General features: G+C 41.2%; 1 long non-coding RNA gene across 1 annotated transcript; it reads left to right on the top strand.

Moving 5' to 3' along the window:
- The first annotated feature begins 5,306 nt into the window (after window positions 1-5,306).
- LOC145866062 (uncharacterized) lies at window positions 5,307-6,211 on the top strand. Its single transcript, XR_014383142.1, has 2 exons — window positions 5,307-5,483; window positions 5,882-6,211. It is a non-coding gene; the product is annotated as an uncharacterized LOC145866062 (long non-coding RNA).
- Window positions 6,212-19,249: the final 13,038 nt, after the last annotated feature.

Genomic DNA, 19,249 nt, shown 5'->3' with positions numbered 1-19,249 from the left:
CTGTTGTACCCCATCAGAACCCCCAAAGAAACTTTTTTTACTCCAATGTTTAGAAACAATGTAATCAACACTGTATACCCTCAACATGGTTAAAACTATAATGTTGACATCATGGATGGTCAGTCCTTGCATCCATAGGTCAGTCTATGCATTTGAGAGTAGTTACATTTCTCCAGACCCATAATCATCTTATAACCAAAACAGTGGTGGAATTACAGCTTTGTTATTGGTTGAACTGCAGATTGGTTGATTGATTGTGTGGCTTTTTTAAAGGGGCAACCTAGTTTTAAAACAGAAACAAAATGGCTGCCCAGAGACTTGGTTTGGTAAACAGCTGAGGGATGGGGGAAGGAGAAATGTAACCACTCTCAAATTCATAGGGACCTCGTCAAGAAGTTCAGACATCTTGGCGTAACAGTTATAAGGTGTTGGCTTGACAGTCACTGGACCCAGGTTTGAGTTCAGCTCAGGACCTCCCCCTGAATTCACTACACTATGAATACAAGGACTTGCCATCCATGAGGTCATAATGATAGTTCAACCAGGTTTCTAGGCTATATAGTATATTCTAGAATTCATCCATGATGTTATAATGATAGTTTACCCTGTTTGGGATAGGGGGCAGTATTTTCACGTCCGGATAAAAAACGTACCCGATTTAATCTGGTTACTACTCCTGCCCAGAAACTAGAATATGCATATAATTAGTAGATTTGGATAGAAAACACTCTAAAGTTTCTAAAACTGTTTGAATGGTGTCTGTGAGTATAACAGAACTCATATGGCAGGCAAAAACCTGAGAAGATTCCATACAGGAAGGCCCTGTCTGATAATTTGTTGTCCTTCTGCATCTCTATCGACATTACAGCATCTGTGCTGTAACGTGACACTTTCTAAGGCTTCCATTTGCTCTCTAAAGCCACCAGAAAGTGGAATGGGGTGTCTGCTGTCTCTGGGCAATGTACAGCAGCTCTGTTTGTGATCAGTCAGCCTGGGGACAGTGAGACTGAGATGCGCGTTCACGAGAATTCCATTTTTTTTTCTTTCAGCCTTTGAATGAATACAACGTTGCCCGGTTGTAATATTATCGCTATTTTACGAGAAAAGTAGCATAAAAATTGATTTTAAACAGCGTTTGATATGTCACAAAAACCAAAACCACAGCTAAATGCAGCACTAACCTTTGATAATCTTCATCAGATGACACTCCTAGGACATTATGTTATACAATACATGCATGTTTTGTTCAATCAAGTTCATATTTATATCAAAAACCAGCTTTTTACATTAGCATGTAAAAAGCCCATAGAGGTTAACCTCTATGGGCTAGGTGGGACGCTTGCGTAACAGCCACTGGCAGCCTGTGGCGCGATTTTCAAAACGTTAAAAATCCTATTACTTCAATTTCTCAAACATATGACTATTTTACAGCTATTTAAAGACAAGACTCTCGTTAATCTAACCACACTGTCCGATTTCAAAAAGGCTTTACAACGAAAGCAAAACATTAGATTATGTCAGCAGAGTACCAAGCCAGAAATAATCAGACACCCATTTTTCAAGCCAGCATATAATGTCACCAAAACCCAGAAGACAGCTAAATGCAGCACTCACCTTTGATGATCTTCATCAGATGACAACCCTAGGACATTATGTTATACAATACATGCATGTTTTGTTCAATCAAGTTCATATTTATATCAAAAACCAGCTTTTTACATTAGCATGTGACGTTCAGAACTAGCATACCCCCCGCAAACTTCCGGGGAATTCGCTAACATTTTACTAAATTACTCACGATAAACGTTCACAAAAAGCATAACAATTATTATTTACACATAATTCTTAATGCTTTAGCAAGCATTATATTAAACAGGACATTCAAATATCCTTACAATTATAATCCAAAGTAGTGTGAAATGTACTCATAAGCAACCTGGAAATGGAGGTTACTCCCCTGAGTTTCCCCCATTCACATTCAGAATACATTGTGAAAAACTAAAATCTTTGCTCACCATTTTTGCTCCAGGCAGATATAGTACATCCATAACTAGTGGTTTCCTCATTAGCAGGGAGGAGTTTCTGCAATCAAATTGCCCTCGTGCCGCAATTTTAGCAAACACAGAAAGGGGCCTATATTGGAGACCAAAAGTCGTCTGGCACACTGCTTAGAGGTTCAACAACATGAATAACTTATTTCTAGCCTACAATCATCGATGTTACTACGAATGTGAAAACAAGACAAAATATGACTATTGTTGCTATCTTGACTGTCTTAATTTTCAAATTTAACAGATGACAATTGTTGTACAGTTTCATGGGTACGCTCTGGACATCACCCTTTACCTCAAATAAATAGTGGATTTCTGCTGTTGTGGGCCTTTAACCATCTGTCTGACTTTGTTGTTCACACAGGAGAGAGACGTGACTATCGTGGATCCTCTGGGGAGCCTCAACAACATCATGATGCTGAAGAGGCAGAGAAGAGTCTCTCCAGATCAGAACACCTCAAGAAACACCAGCAGAGACCCACAGGGAAGAGAACTCTCTGCTGCTCTGACTGTGGGAAAAGATTCAACTCTTCATCAAACCTTAAAATACATCAAAGAATTCACACAGGAGAGAAATCTTATAGCTGTGATCAATGTGGGAAGAGTTTTACTACATCTAGCTATCTAACAATACACCAGAGAACACACACAGGAGAGAAATCTTACGGCTGTGATCAATGTGGGAAGAGATTTATTCTGCTACAAACCCTGAAATCACACCAGAGAATACACTCTGGAGAGAAACCTTATGGCTGTGATCAATGTGGGAAGAGTTTTACTCAGCTAAGCAACCGGATAGTACACCAGCGGGGACACACAGGAGAGAAACCTTATAGCTGTAGTCAATGTGGGAAGAGTTTTATTCAGCTACAAACCCTGAAATCACATCAGAGAATACACACAGGAGAGAAACCTGTAATCAATGTGGGAAGAGTTTTAATCAGCTAAACAGCCTGATAGTACACCAGAGAACACACACAGGAGAGAAAAGGTTTTAAATGTGATCAATGTGGGAAGAGTTTTGGTACATCTGGATGTCTGACGACACACCAGAGAACACACACAGGAGAGAAACCTTATAACTGTAGTCAATGTGGGAAGAGTTTTACTACATCTAGCCAGCTGACTTTGCACCAGAGAACACACACAGGACATAATCCTTATAGCTGTACTCAATGTGGGAAGACATACTCTGATAAAAGTTATCTGATCAAACATCAGAAACTACATGAAGGAGTTGTTTCATGATAATGAAATAATGTCACAATGTAGAATGTTTTAACATTGTAGTAGGAGTATTTTAATAGTGTCACAATGTAGAACCTAAACGTTTGTCCCCTGTTCTATTGATTTCAGCATGATATGGATATTAGCCTCAGGGGGAAAATCCAGTCTCTGAAATGGAAGAGTTACTATTTATGTGATATAACAAAAAGTGACTAACAAAAGAAGAGTTGTGTTCCACTTATCACGTTGGCGACCCACTTGAATCAAAATGCATCACTTCAAAATGTAGCTAGCTGTTTTCTACCAGTTGTCCTCTAACCAGTGATGTACACATTATTCCCAGATTCCGTGTGGTTTTTGAGCTGTTAGTTTTAACAGGACGTGCAACCTCATCTCCCTCCTCTCGCACAATTGATCTCATCGTGATATCGATGAGTTATGACAAATAAGTGTTGTGTTCCTTTGTTTAGCGACCCCGACATTTAAATGCATCACTCCAAAATGTAGCTGACTGTCTTCTGCAGGTTGTCCTCTAACCAGTGAGGTAAAATATATCTCCATTTCCATGTGTTTTGTTTAGTTGTTAGTTTCAACAGCACGTACAACCTGATTTCCCCCCTAATCGATATCAGTGATTTATTGCTACTTGTCAAAACAACAGCGTTTCTGGTGCTTGTGCAGTCTATATGATTACTATTGTGGCAGATGTTTGTGTGTAAATAGTGTAACCGGTGCTGCACCTCTGTAACTGCGTTGTGTGTGGTTGATAGACGTGGAATTTGGAGATCAGGGCGTTTTAATTAAGCAGAATTCACTCTCTGCATCCAAAAGAAAATAAAACATTTGTAGAGCAGATATGTTCTGCGAATCGTCACCTCTTTCTACAACAGATGCACAATACAAGGGACTGGGATCATTCGAGGAGCACACATACAATAGCCTGCTAATACCTTAGCTATTAACCACATGTTGAATTCAGAATGTTGATATCATCCTAAAAAGTACAATTACAAGAGCATCTTAACAATACCATCCACTTATGAGTAACCTCTAAATATACAACATTATTCATGAACAAAACACTGTGTATGACTTTGTGCTTAAAATAATTAAACTTTTCTGAAGATGACAGAAAAAGCGTGCCTACCTCTCATAGTGCATCAAAATGATTTGAGCACGAGCATGCAGGGCAAAACGTAAGTACACACTCCCCTACTCCCAGGATGCAGACATGCATAATAACAAATCAACATGCCATATTAATATATGAACTTGGGGAAATTCACACAGTACTTTAACAACTGTTACATGAATTCAGGTGTGTGAAGGCTACCTGTGTCCTGCGTAACTTCATGAGGATGGACACGAGGACCAGGAGGGGATCTGCAGCTCGTCGCCGTGTGCCAGAGGAGGAGTCTGCTGCTCTGCAGGATGTTTCAAGGATGGGGTCCAACAACGCAGCAAGAGAGCCAATCCGTGTGCAGGAGATCTTCACCTCCTACTTCTTCAAAGAGGGTGCTGTTCCCTGACAACACCATAGACGTCACTATGCACAACCAAAAGCTCTTTTAAGAGCCATTCACATTGCAATAAGAGTATTCTTCCATTTACTTAGCTATGTCAACTGCAGTTATTCAATTCACAGTTTCTCTCCCTTTGATTTCTACTTCTCAGGTGAGGGTGCTGTTTAGGTAAGGGTGTGATGTCTGTGCAAAAACAAAACAGGCTATTTTAAATCACCCATATTGAAAAAATGTAGAACAATTAGACACCCTATAACCCACACCTACACACTCATGAATCAATCTGATTGATGGATTGTGTTGTGCAGTAAACAGGCTCAGGTGTATAACTGTGGCTCCTTCCACCTTCAAAGAATAGGCAAGAGGGCCAACCATGGAGAATAGTAAGACACTTCATTATTTCTATAACTACGCTATATTGTTTGTCCTCATGTGTCCATTCATGTTTTTCAGCATAAAGTACTCTGCAGCCACTTAGTGTGGTGTGGACACCAGGTGAGGCCACACACAGATTCCTGTTGAACACTGTCGCTTTAACTACCTTATTTTCTCAATAACAGTCTCTCTCCTTCACTTCATCCCTCTCTCCTCTTCTCCCTAAATCCTCTAGGTTATATCAGCTGTGTCGACGAACCCCTCCTGCATCTGAACTGGCTACATAGAGGGCACAGCATGATCAGAGGTGAGAGGTCACTTGGTCAGGTCAACAGGAAGTATTATTAAAGAGATGCTTTACATTGAAATACAGACAGAGATGCAGTAGTCCCAGAGTGAATGATCCCAGGTCAGTTTATATTATACAGGAAGTATTATTAAAGAGATGCTTTACATTGAAATACAGACAGAGATGCAGTAGTCCCAGAGTTAATGATCCCAGGTCAGTTTATATTATACAGGAAGTATTATTAAAGAGATGCTTTACATTGAAATACAGATAGAGATGCAGTAGTCCCAGAGTTAATGATCCAAGGTCAGTTTTACATTTCACCTCCTGATTGATGACTAACAATGTTAGAATAAAAAATAAAAACACAAGGTTTAAACATGCTCTCTCTCTCTCCATCTGTCTCTCGTCTGCAGGTATGTTTTGATGTGAGAGGATGCCAACCCCCAGTCCCATCATCACCACCTCACCTGCTTTTAAGAACCTTTGGGTCAACGAGAGACACTATTATGTAATTGTGATGAACTGAGAGAATATTTATGTAGCACTGTGATTCATTAATCATGTGCTGCCTTCCCTGCTCCTATGTGCTTACCTCTTTCCCTTTCTGTCTTTTACACCTCTCTCACCACCTCCTCTTTCTTCCTCTGTTTTTATAATGCACAACAGATGTGCATTGAAGTACAGATTAAACTTGTATTTATAACACTTGGATAATGAGCTTTTCAATAAAGCGTTTCACATTCTCTACTGGTTGAAATGAAGTGTAATGTGATGAAATACTCCACCTATCCTGTGTTTATCAGATCAATGCAGATGAAGGGCATTAGATGTTGAGATGAACCAGTGTTAGAGTATTTACATGATGCATAGGAAGTGTAGTGTACTGTTTTTTAACATTATATTTCTGTATATATGAATTAACTAGTTAAATCCTGTTTCTAGTCTATTAGTTACAATGTGTAACCATTGATGTCCCAGGACCAAGATTGGTAAACACTGTTGAAGTGTATAATTGTAATACATACATGCAGACACAGCGTCATTCAAAGACTGGAATTTGATACTCCTGGTATTGGATATGACTGAAAAATAATCTCAAAGACATTCATACCTAAACTGCACCTTTATTTGCCAAGGTAGAGTACATCATCAGTGAATATGTTAAATGTACAGGCTACAATGTGGGGATCTCATGCATGGTAATAACTACAAGTATATACGACTTGCATCCTTGGTACAACATGATATTATATTCTACTCAATCCATAGGCTTCATTAATGTCATTCAGGCTGTTTTGAAGTTGATACAACTGGCTATGATAGCTGAGGTTCATAGGTTCTGAACTAATATGTATACCAAACGTTTGGGTCCATACACAGATCGGCTAGATAGCTAGCTACACATCCATAGGCATACAGGTATTTTAATCATCCACTGAACAATAAGCAAGAACATAGCTAGCTACGTTATTTCATCTATCTGCATGGCAAATATCAGCAAGGCAAGCTTACACAATTGTACATTCAATTTTCAGTAAATTCTTCAGCTAGCTAGATTCTATACATCCACTGTTTCACAAAACGACAGCCTGGTTTGCTGGTTGTTTCAGGAGTCCCTAAATCAACCAGAATGACAATTTCATACTCATGTCACAACACCCATAAAGCTAGCCAGCTAGCTGGCTAATGTTAGCTAGTCAGCTAGCTGGCTAATGTTAGCTAGTCAGCTAGCTGGCTAAAGTTAGCTAGTCAGCTAGCTGGCTAATGTTAGCTAGCTAGCTATTGTTAGCTAGTCAGCTAGCTGGTTAATGTTAGCTAGTCAGCTAGCTGGCTAATGTTAGCTAGTCAGCTAGCTGGCTAATGTTAGCTAATGTTAGCTAGTCAGCAAGCTGGCTAATGTTAGCTAGTCAGCTAGTTGGCTAATGTTAGCTAGTCAGCTAGCTTGCTAAATCGCGATTTTCGTAAATTAACTTTATGATTAAAAAAAAGCATAATCGTTTGTCTCTACATGAACTAACATTACTGTCAACTGTACATGTTTCTGCATGATTCGTTATGACGTTATAATCCCTTACATTTGCTTCCATCCTAGTATTTCTGTCCGCCATCTTTGATCCAGTTCAGTTCTGTGTAGGGGTACCCCTCTCTCCTAGTGTTTCTGTCCGCCATCTTTGATCCAGTTCAGTTCTGTGTAGGGGTATCCCTCTCTCCTAGTGTTTCTGTCCGCCATCTTTGATCCAGTTCAGTTCTGTGTAGGGGTATCCCTCTCTCCTAGTGTTTCTGTCCGCCATCTTTGATCCAGTTCAGTTCTGTGTAGGGGTACCCCTCTCTCCTAGTATTTCTGTCCGCCATCTTTGATCCAGTTCAGTTCTGTGTAGGGGTTCCCCTCTCTCCTAGTGTTTCTGTCCGCCATCTTTGATCCAGTTCAGTTCTGTGTAGGGGTTCCCCTCTCTCCTAGTGTTTCTGTCCGCCATCTTTGATCCAGTTCAGTTCTGTGTAGGGGTACCCCTCTCTCCTAGTATTTCTGTCCACCATCTTAGATCCAGTTCAGTTCTGTGTAGGGGTACCCCTCTCTCCTAGTGTTTCTGTCCGCCATCTTTGATCCAGTTCAGTTCTGTGTAGGGGTACCCCTCTCTCCTAGTATTTCTGTCCGCCATCTTTGATCCAGTTCAGTTCTGTGTAGGGGTTCCCCTCTCTCCTAGTGTTTCTGTCCGCCATCTTTGATCCAGTTCAGTTCTGTGTAGGGGTACCCCTCTCTCCTAGTGTTTCTGTCCGCCATCTTTGATCCAGTTCAGTTCTGTGTAGGGGTATCCCTCTCTCCTAGTGTTTCTGTCCGCCATCTTTGATCCAGTTCAGTTCTGTGTAGGGGTATCCCTCTCTCCTAGTATTTCTGTCCACCATCTTTGATCCAGTTCAGTTCTGTGTAGGGGTACCTCTCTCTCCTAGTATTTCTGTCCTCCATCTTTGATCCAGTTCAGTTCTGTGTAGGGGTACCCCTCTCTCCTAGTATTTCTGTCCACCATCTTAGATCCAGTTCAGTTCTGTGTAGGGGTACCCCTCTCTCCTAGTGTTTCTGTCCGCCATCTTTGATCCAGTTCAGTTCTGTGTAGGGGTACCCCTCTCTCCTAGTATTTCTGTCCGCCATCTTTGATCCAGTTCAGTTCTGTGTAGGGGTTCCCCTCTCTCCTAGTGTTTCTGTCCGCCATCTTTGATCCAGTTCAGTTGTGTGTAGGGGTACCCCTCTCTCCTAGTGTTTCTGTCCACCATCTTTACTGAAGAAATTCTAACAGTCACTAGTGCAGCAGCAGCCTCCCCCGGTCCTAGTGCGGCCCCCTTAAAAAGTTTAAGATGCGATGGAACGGTTGACGAAAAAAATAAATCACAGAAAAAATATATTGACTGATATTGATTTATTTAAGGGGGGCTAATTAATATTTTAGTACCAGCGATGTCCCTAATGAATATTTAGGCTAATGAATATTTAGGCGTATCGACGTCCCGGATTCCTACCCTTTAACTTTTGTCTGAAAATTAAATAAACATTTTACTCAACTATGTTACCCACTCCAGTCAGCAGATGGCGGTGTGGGAATTTAAGGTAATGCTGTTGGTGTGACGTATAATGTAGTGGACGGAACGCTTCTTTCAACAGTAGCAACAGTTAATCAGCCACCTCGGTAGCTCGCTAGACAAAATAGCCGAACCAATAAAGCTCATTAGACGCTTTAGTGTATATTAGCCACTGTGTTTTAAACCCACTTCTGTCGTCTAGTTAGTTATCCGTTTTAATTTCATATTTACGGTGTTGTTGTTATTATTCAGCTAGCGGGCTGGTTAAGTTAGCATTAGCCTAGCTAGCTAACATCTCCGACCATGCGGTCACTGAGCTACTCTCCTGCTAAAGAAGAGGACGTCACAGTAAAACAAGAAGTAGAGGGTGAGGCCGTTACTGTGAAAGAAGAAAAATACGCGTTCAGAGTGAAAGAGGAGGAGGATGTTACAGTAAAAGAAGAGGAGGATGCAGTTTATGGAGTGAAAGAGGAAGAGGGGGAGATGACTGTTACATCGATAGAGGAGGAAACTGGACATCTGGGCCCGGTTTCCCAAACGCATCTTAAGGCGTCCAATGGTTCTAACGGTGAAATTAGCCATAAGATGGTTTTGAGAAACCGTTCCCTGATTAACACTAGTAAGTACTGTCTTAAATACAGAGGCACAAACTCTGCAGTTGTTGAACTGATGTGTGGTGTTAAAGCGGAAATATTCAACAGCTACATCCATATTTAGACTTTTAAAATTATTTATGTATAACCATTGATTCTTGAAGAATATAACACATGCCTCATGAGCTTAGTTCAACTGTTGTACCCCATCAGAACCCCAAATAAGCTTTTTTTTACTCCAATGTTTAGAAATGTAAACCAACACTGTATAGCCTCAACATGGTTAAAACTATAATGTTGATATCATGGATGGTCAGTCCTTGCATCCATAGGTCTGTCTATGAATTTGAGAGTAGTTACATTTCTCCAACCCCATAATCATCTTATAACCAAAACAGTGGTGGAATGACAGATTTGTTGTTGTATGAACGGCAGATTGCTGGGTTGTGTGGGTTTTTTCAACAGTAACAAAATGGCTGCCCAGAGACTTGGTTTGGTAAACAGCTGAGGGATGGGGGAAGGAGGAGTGTAACCACTCAAATTTATTCATCCAGGATGTCATAATTATAGTTTAACCAGGTTTCTAGGATATATAGTATATTCTAGAATTCATCCATGATGTCATAATGATAGTTTAACCAGGTTTCTAGGCTATATAGTATATTCTAGAATTCATCCATGATGTCATAATGATAGTTTAACCAGGTTTCTAGGCTATATAGTATATTCTAGAATTCATCCATGATGTCATAATGATAGTTTAACCAGGTTTCTAGGCTATATAGTATATTCTAGAATTCATCCATGATGTCATAATGATAGTTTAACCAGGTTTCTAGGCTATATAGTATATTCTAGAATTCATCCATGATGTCATAATGATAGTTTAACCAGGTTTCTAGGCTATATAGTATATTCTAGAATTCATCCATGATGTCATAATGATAGTTTAACCAGGTTTCTTGGCTATATAGTATATTCTAGAATTCATCCATGATGTCATAATGATAGTTTAACCAGGTTTCTGGGCTATATAGTATATTCTAGAATTGCCAGTGTAGATTTCCTGTGGAGGCAAATTATTAGAGCTGTTGATAAGTCATTGTATAGTATTCAGCCAATTGTTTTTCATGCCATTACATTAAAGGCAAGACATACCTAGATTCAATTACATTCATGAATTGGTTTGAAACCTTTGTTTTAAACCCGTCTCAAAATTGGTGCCTTGCCGGATTTGTAAAAAATGGTTTGTCATGAAACTCTATTTTTTAAATGTATTTAAATGTAACCTTTATTTAACTAGGCAAGTCAGTTAAGAACAAATTCTTATTTACAATGCCTGCCTACCCCGGACAACGCTGGGCCAATTGTGCGCCGCCCTATGGGACTCCAAATCACGGCCGGTTGTGATACAGCCTGGATTTGAACCAGGGTGTCTGTAGTGAAGCCTCAAGCACTGAGATGCAGTGTCCGCTGCGCCACTCGGGAGCCCCAAAATCATGGTCTAGTGCTGTCCCCAACTAAAATACATCTTGGTCAACCAAGAGTCATCTGTTCTTTCTACCAATCACCCCATGTGTTTTTATAAAATCTGTATGTACTGAACTTGTCTGATGCTTTAAGCACGCTGTTTGATTAAATAAATAAGACACACAAATGACGAGGGAGCCAGTCGTCAACATGACCTGACTGGAGGGAGCCAGTCGTCAACATGACCTGACTGGAGGGAGCCAGTCGTCAACATGACCTGACTGGAGGGAGCCAGTCGTCAACATGACCTGACTGGAGGGAGCCAGTCGTCAACATGACCTGACTGGAGGGAGCCAGTCGTCAACATGACCTGACTGGAGGGAGCCAGTCGTCAACATGACCTGACTGGAGGGAGCCAGTCTTCAACATGACCTGACTGGAGGGAGCCAGTCGTCAACATGACCTGACTGGAGGGAGCCAGTCGTCAACATGACCTGACTGGAGGGAGCCAGTCGTCAACATGACCTGACTGGAGGGAGCCAGTCGTCAACATGACCTGACTGGAGGGAGCCAGTCGTCAACTTGACCTGACTGGAGGGAGCCAGTCGTCAACATGACCTGACTGGAGGGAGCCAGTCGTCAACATGACCTGACTGGAGGGAGCCGACCAGTTCTGAAAGCCTTTAGTCGTGCCCTCATCCTACTCCTCTGGTGATGTAGACGTTATCCCAGGCCCTGTGTGTCCCCAGGCGCTCTCATTTGTTGACTTCTGTAACCGTAAAAGCCTTGGTTTCATGCATGTTAACATCAGAAGCCTCCTCCCTAAGTTTGTTTTACTCACTGCTTTAGCACACTCCGCCAACCTTGATGTCCTTGCCGTGTCTGAATCCTGGCTTTGGAAGGTCACCAAAAATTCTGAAATTTTCATCCCCAACTACAACATTTTCCATCAAAATGAGAGGAGTTGCAATCTACTGCAGAGATGGCCTGCAATGTTCTATCATACATTCCAGGTCTAAGCCCAAACAGTTCAAGCTTTTAATTAAAAAAATGAATCTCTCCAGAAATAAGTCTCTCACTGTTGCCGCCTGTTACAGACCCCCCTCAGCTCCCAGCTGTGCCCTGGACACCATATGTGAATTGATTGGCCCCCATCTATCTTCAGAGTTTGTTCTGTTAGGTGACCTAAACTGGGATATGCTTAACCTCTCTAGGGGGTTTTCAAAACGTTTGAAATGCTATTACTTCAATTTCTCAAACATATGACTATTTTACAGCTATTTAAAGACAAGACTCTCGTTAATCTAACCACACTGTCCGATTTCAAAAAGGCTTTACAGCGAAAGCAAAACATTAGATTATGTCAGCAGACTACCCAGCCAGAAATAATCAGACTACCCATTTTTCAAGCTAGCATATAATGTCACAAAAACCCAAAAGACAGCTAAATGCAGCACTAACCTTTGATGATCTTCATCAGATGACACACCTAGGACATTATGTTATACAATACATGCATGTTTTGTTCAATCAAGTTCATATTTATATCAAAAAACAGCTTTTTACATTAGCATGTGACGTTCAGAACTAGCATACCCCCCCGCAAACTTCCGGGGAATTTACTAACAATTTACTAAATTAGTCACGATAAACGTTCACAAAAAGCATAACAATTATTTTAAGAATTATAGATACAGAACTCCTCTATGCACTCGATATGTCCGATTTTAAAATAGCTTTTCGGATGAAGCACATTTTGCAATATTCTAAGTACATAGCCCAGCCATCACGGGCTAGCTATTTAGACACCCGGCAAGTTTAGCCTTCACCAAAATCAGATTTACTATAAGAAAAATGGTCTTACCTTTCCTGTTCTTCGTCAGAATGCACTCCCAGGACTTCTACTTCAATAACAAATGTAGGTTTGGTCCCAAATAATCCATCGTTATATCCAAATATCCTCTGTTTTGTTCGTGCGTTCTAGACACTATCCCAATGGTAAATCACGGTCGCACGCATGGCGCATAACGTGACACATTTTTTTGAAATATTCCATTACCGTACTTCGAAGCATGTCAACCGCTGTTTAAAATCAATTTTTATGCAATTTATCTCGTAGAAAAGCGATAATATTCCGACCGGGAATCTGCGTGTCTGTAAACGGAGGGAAAAACAGAAAGGCGGGGGCGGCCAGTGCTCGAGCCTAAGCCCTTTGTCCTCTGATAGACCACTTAGCAAAAGCGCTCGTGTGTTTCAGCCAGGGCTTTGAATTACGTCATTCAGGTTTTTCCCGGGCTCTGAGAGCCCATTGGAGCCGTAGGAAGTGTCACGTAACAGCAGAGATCCTTTGTAATGAATAGAGATGACAAAGAAGGGCAATAAATGGTCAGACAGGCCACTTCCTGCATGAAACCTTCTCAGGTTTTGGCCTGCCATATGAGTTCTGTTATACTCACAGACACCATTCAAACAGTTTTAGAAACTTTAGGGTGTTTTCTATCCAATGCCAATAATTATATGCATATTCTAGTTACTGGGCAGGAGTAGTAACCAGATTAAATCGGGTACGTTTTTTATCCAGCCGTGTCAATACTGCCCCCTATCCCCAACAGGTTAACAAACAGATCACTGACCATTTTGAATCCCACCGTACCTTCTCTGCTGTGCAATCCACTTTCCGAGCTGATCGCAGGTGCACCTCAGCCACGCTCAAGGTACTAAACGATATCATAACCGCCATCGATAAAAGACAGTACTGTGCAGCTGTCTTCATCAACCTGGCCAAGGCTTTCGACTTTGTCAATCACCTTATTCTTATTGGCACACTCAACAGCCTTGGTTTCTCAAATGACTGCCTCGCCTGGTTCACCAACTACTTCTCAGACAGAGTTCAGTGTGTCAAATCGGAGGGCCTGTTGTCCGGACCTCTGGCAGTCTCTATGGAGCTACCACAGGGTTCAATTGTCGGACCGACTCTTTTCTCTGTATATACCAACAATGTTGCTCTTGCTGCGGGTGATTCCTTGATCCACCTCTACGCAGACGACACCATTCTGTATACATCTGGCCCTTCTTTGGACACTGTGTTAACAAACCTCCAAACGAGCTTCAATGCCATACAACACTCCATCTGTGGCCTCCAACTGCTCTTAAATGCTAGCAAAACTAAATGTATGCTCTTCAACCGGTCGCTGCCCGCACCCGCCCGTCAGCATCACTACTCTGGACGGTTTTAACTTAGAATATGTGGACAACTATAAATACCTAAGTGTCTGGCTAGACTGAAAACTCTCCTTCCAGCCTCATATTAAAATATTAAGCATTTTCAATACAAAATTAAATCTAGAATCGGCTTCCTATTTCGCAACATAGCCTCCTTCACTCACGCTGCCAAACATACCCTCGTAAAACTGACTATCCTACCGATCCTTGACTTTGGCGATGTCATTTTCAAAATAGCCTCCAACACTCTACTCAGCAAACTGGATGCAGTCTATCACAGTGCCATCCGTTTTGTCACCAATGCCCCATATACCACCCACCACTGGGACCTGTATGCTCTCGTCGGCTGGCCCTCGCTACATATTCGTCGCCAAACCCACTGGCTCCAGGTCATCTATAAGTCTTTGCTAGGCCGCCTTCACTCACTGGTCACCATAGCAACACCCACCCATAGCACGCGCTCCAGGAGGTATATCTCACTGGTCAGCCCCAAAGCCAACACCTACTTTGGCCGCCTTTCCTTCCAGTTGTCTGCTGCCAATGACTGGAACGAATTGCAAAAATCGCTGAAGTTGGAGACATATATCTCCCTCACTAACTTTAAGCATCAGCTATCTGAGCAGCTTACCAATCGCTGCAGCTGTACACAGCCCATCTGTAAATGGCCCATCCAACTGCCTACCTCATCCCCATGTTTTTATTTACTTTTTTTGCTCTTTTGTACACCAGTATTTCTACTTGCACATCATCTGCACATCTATCACTCCAGTGTTAATTTGCTAAATTGTAATTACTTCGCTACTATGGCCTATTTATTGCCTTACCTCCTTGCTACATTTGCACAACTGTATATAGATTTTTCTGTTGTGTTATTGACTACTTTTTATCCCATTTGTAACTCTGTTGTTTTTTTCTGTCGCACTGCTTTGCTTTATCTCGGCCAGGTCGCAGTTGTAAATGAGAACTTGTTCTCAACTAGCCTACCTGGTTAAATAAAGGTGAACTAAAAAAATGAAGTAAAAACATATTAACTTTATTGACATTAATGTGGTTCTTCAATAATTACACATAATTCTTAATACTGTAGCAAACATTATATTAAGCAGGACATTCAAACGAGCCTTACAATTATAATCCAAAGTAGTGTGAAATGCACTGAAATGCACTCATAAGCAATGAATAAATTATTTAAACATTCATTACAGACATCAATTGTTGTACAACATCATGGCTACTCTGTTGGCATCACCTTTTACAGTGGATTACCGCTGTTGTGGGCCTTTATATCATCTGTCTGACTTTGTTGTTCACACAGGAGAGATACGGGACTATCGTGGATCCTCTGGGGAGCCTCAACAACCTCATGATGCTGAAGAGGCAGAGAAGAGTCTCTCCACATTAGAACACCTCAAGAAACACCTGCAGAGACCCACAGGGAAGAGAACTCACTGCTGCTCTGACTGTGGGAAGAGATTCACCTCATCAACAGGCATTCAAATTCATCAGAGAACACACACGGGAGAGAAACCTTATAGCTGTGATCAATGTGGGAAGAGTTTTGCTGCATCTGGCCAGCTGACTTTACACCAGAGAATACACACGGGAGAGAAACCTTATAGCTGTGATCAATGTGGGAAGAGTTTTGCTGCATCTGGCCAGCTGACTTTACACCAGAGAACACACACAGGAGAGAAACCTTATAGCTGTGATCAATGTGGGAAGAGTTTTGCTGCATCTGGCCAGCTGACTTTACACCAGAGAACACACACAGGAGAGAAACCTTATAGCTGTGATCAATGTTGGAAGAGTTTTGCTGCATCTAGCAGTCTGACTAAACACCAGAGAATACACACAGGAGATAAATCTTATAGCTGTGGTCAATGTGGGAAGAGTTTTGGTCAATCTTGCCATCTGACTCAACACCAGAGAACACACACAGGAGAGAAATCTTATAGCTGTGATCAATGTGGGAAGAGTTTTGCTCGATCTGGAGTGCTGACACTACACCAGAGAACACACACAGGAGAGAAATCTCATAGCTGTAATCAATGTGGGAAGAGTTTTGCTCGATCTGGAGTGCTGACACTACACCAGAGAACACACACAGGAGAGAAACCTCATAGCTGTAATCAATGTGGGAAGAGATACTCTGATAAAAGATATCTGATTAAACATCAGAAAATTCATGAAGGAGTTGTTTCATGATATCAATGAAATAATGTCACAATGTAGAATGTTTTAACATTGTAGAAGGAGTATTTTAATGATGTCACAATGTAGAACCCTAAACGTTTGTCCCCTGTTCTATTGATTTCAACATGATATGAATATTAGACTCGGGGGGAAAACCCAAACTCTGAAATGGAAGAGTACTATTTATGAGATTTAACAAAAAGTGACTAACACAAAAAGAGCTGTGTTACACTTACCACGTTGGTGACCCACTGGAATCAAAATGCAACACTTCAAAATGTAGCTAGCTGTTTTCTACAAATTGTCCTCTAACCAGGGATGTACACATTATTCCCAGATTCCGTGTGATTTTTGAGCTGTTAGTTTTAACAGGACGTGCAACCTCATCTCCTTCCTCTCGGCACAATTGATTTTAACATGATATCGATGAGTTATGACAAATAAGTGTTGTGTTCCTTTGTTTAGGGACCCCTAAATTTAAATGCATCACTCCAAAATGTAGCTGACTGTCTTCTGCAGGTTGTCCTCTAACCAGTGAGGTAAAAGATATCTCCATCTCCATGTGTTTTTTGTTTTGTTGTGTTAGTTTCAAAGAGCAGGTTCAACCTGATTTTCCCCCCAAATGGATATAAGATTTGTGTTTTGCGTTTAGCTAGTGCGTTGCTATGGATCTTTATTTATTTTGGCTGCACGTTTTTCCGTATTGGAGATGAGTTTTGTTTGGGCTCGTTCCAAGGAGACGAGAGTTCTAGAAGCTAGTGGGATCTAGAAAGAGGAGAGTTCTAGAAGCTAGTGAGTTTTAGGATTCTATAGAAAGAAAAAGGAGAAACAAATAATCCTATTGTATATTATTATTTAGAAATACGTGTTTTTTCTTGTTTTTAATTGTTGACAGCCAGTAGACACCATGTTTATATTGGTGAAGGTGAATCATTGTAGTTGATTATAATGTGAAATGGAAGTTGTTTTCTGTTGGTGGTGAGCAAACTTGTCCAACAAAAATATAGGATATATTTGTTGTCTTAAGGTGTTACAGGCTTTGGTTTTTCCATTTATGTTTTGAGGTTGGACTTTAGCACGTCTAGCTCGTTAGCACGTCTAGCTCGTTAGCACGTCTAGCTCGTTAGCACGTCTAGCTCGTTAGCACGTCTAGCTCGTTAGCACGTCTAGCTCCGTTAGCCCGTCTAGCTCGTTAGCACGTAGGACGCACTGATTGGTGTCACCTCGTTAGTCAGTATGTGTTACACCTGTGCTGGCTTGTCCATCTCGTTAGTGAGAAGGTGTTTCACCTGAGCTGGTCCAGGTTCTATTTAAGAGTGTCTGGCCCAGTGCTCCAGTTGTCTTGATACATGTGGAGAGTCAACACCTTTAGTTGCTCCACCTTTTTGGTTTGCTTCCTGTCTTCCATAACTAGTGGTTTCCTCATTAGCAGATATACTACATCCATAACTAGTGGTTTCCTCATTACCAGATATACTACATCCATAACTAGTGGTTTCCTCATTACCAGATATACTACATCCATAACTAGTGGTTTCCTCATTACCAGATATACTACATCCATAACTAGTGGTTTCCTCATTAGCAGATATACTACATCCATAACTAGCGGTTTCCTCATTACCAGATATACTACATCCATAACTAGCGGTTTCCTCATTAGCAGGTATACTACATCCATAACTAGTGGTTTCCTCATTACCAGATATACTACATCCATAACTAGTGGTTTCCTCATTACCAGATATACTACATCCATAACTAGTGGTTTCCTCATTAGCAGATATACTACATCCATAACTAGTGGTTTCCTCATTACCAGATATACTACATCCATGACTAGTGGTTTCCTCATTAGCAGATATACTACATCCATAACTAGTGGTTTCCTCATTACCAGATATACTACATCCATAACTAGTGGTTTCCTCATTACCAGATATACTACATCCATCACTATCGGTTTCCTTATTAGCAGGGAGGAGTTTCTACAATCAAATTTCAAAGTTTCGTGCCGCAATTTTATTAAACACAGAAAGGGGCCTATATTGGAGACCAGACGTCGTCTGGCACACTGCTTAGAGTTTCAACAACTTTAACTTATTTCTAGCCTACAATCATCGATTTCACTACTATAGTGAAAACAAGACAAAATATGACTATTCTTGCTCATTTTAAGACATTTGTCCAACAATTTTAACATGACATTACAGACGTCAATTGTTGTACAACAACAGCATGGCTACGCTGTTGGCATCCCCTTTTACAGTGGATTTCTACTGTTGTGGGCCTTTAATCATCTGTCTGACTTTGTTGTTCACACAGGAGAGAGACTTGACTATCGTGGATCCTCCGGGGAGCCTCAACAACCTCATGATGCTGACGAGGCAGAGAAGAGTCTCTCCAGATCAGAACACCTCAAGAAACACCTGCAGAGATCCACAGGGAAGAGAACTCACTGCTGCTCTGATTGTGGGAAGAGATTCACCTCCTCATCAGGCATTAAAATTCATCAGAGAATTCACACAGGAGAGAAATCTTTTAGCTGTGGTCAATGTGGGAAGAGTTTTACTTGGTCAACCAGCCTGATATCACACCAGAGAATACACACAGGAGAGAAACCTTATAGCTGTGGTCAATGTGGGAAGAGTTTTATAACATCTGGCTCTCTGACTCTACACCAGAGAATACACACAGGAGAGAAACCTTGTAGCTGTGATCAGTGTGACAAGA

This window comes from Salmo salar, unplaced genomic scaffold (assembly GCF_965601325.2).
Source record: "Salmo salar unplaced genomic scaffold, fSalSal1 ptg000129l, whole genome shotgun sequence".
NCBI lineage: Eukaryota > Metazoa > Chordata > Actinopteri > Salmoniformes > Salmonidae > Salmo > Salmo salar.
This window is presented reverse-complemented; position numbering and strand designations above follow the sequence as displayed.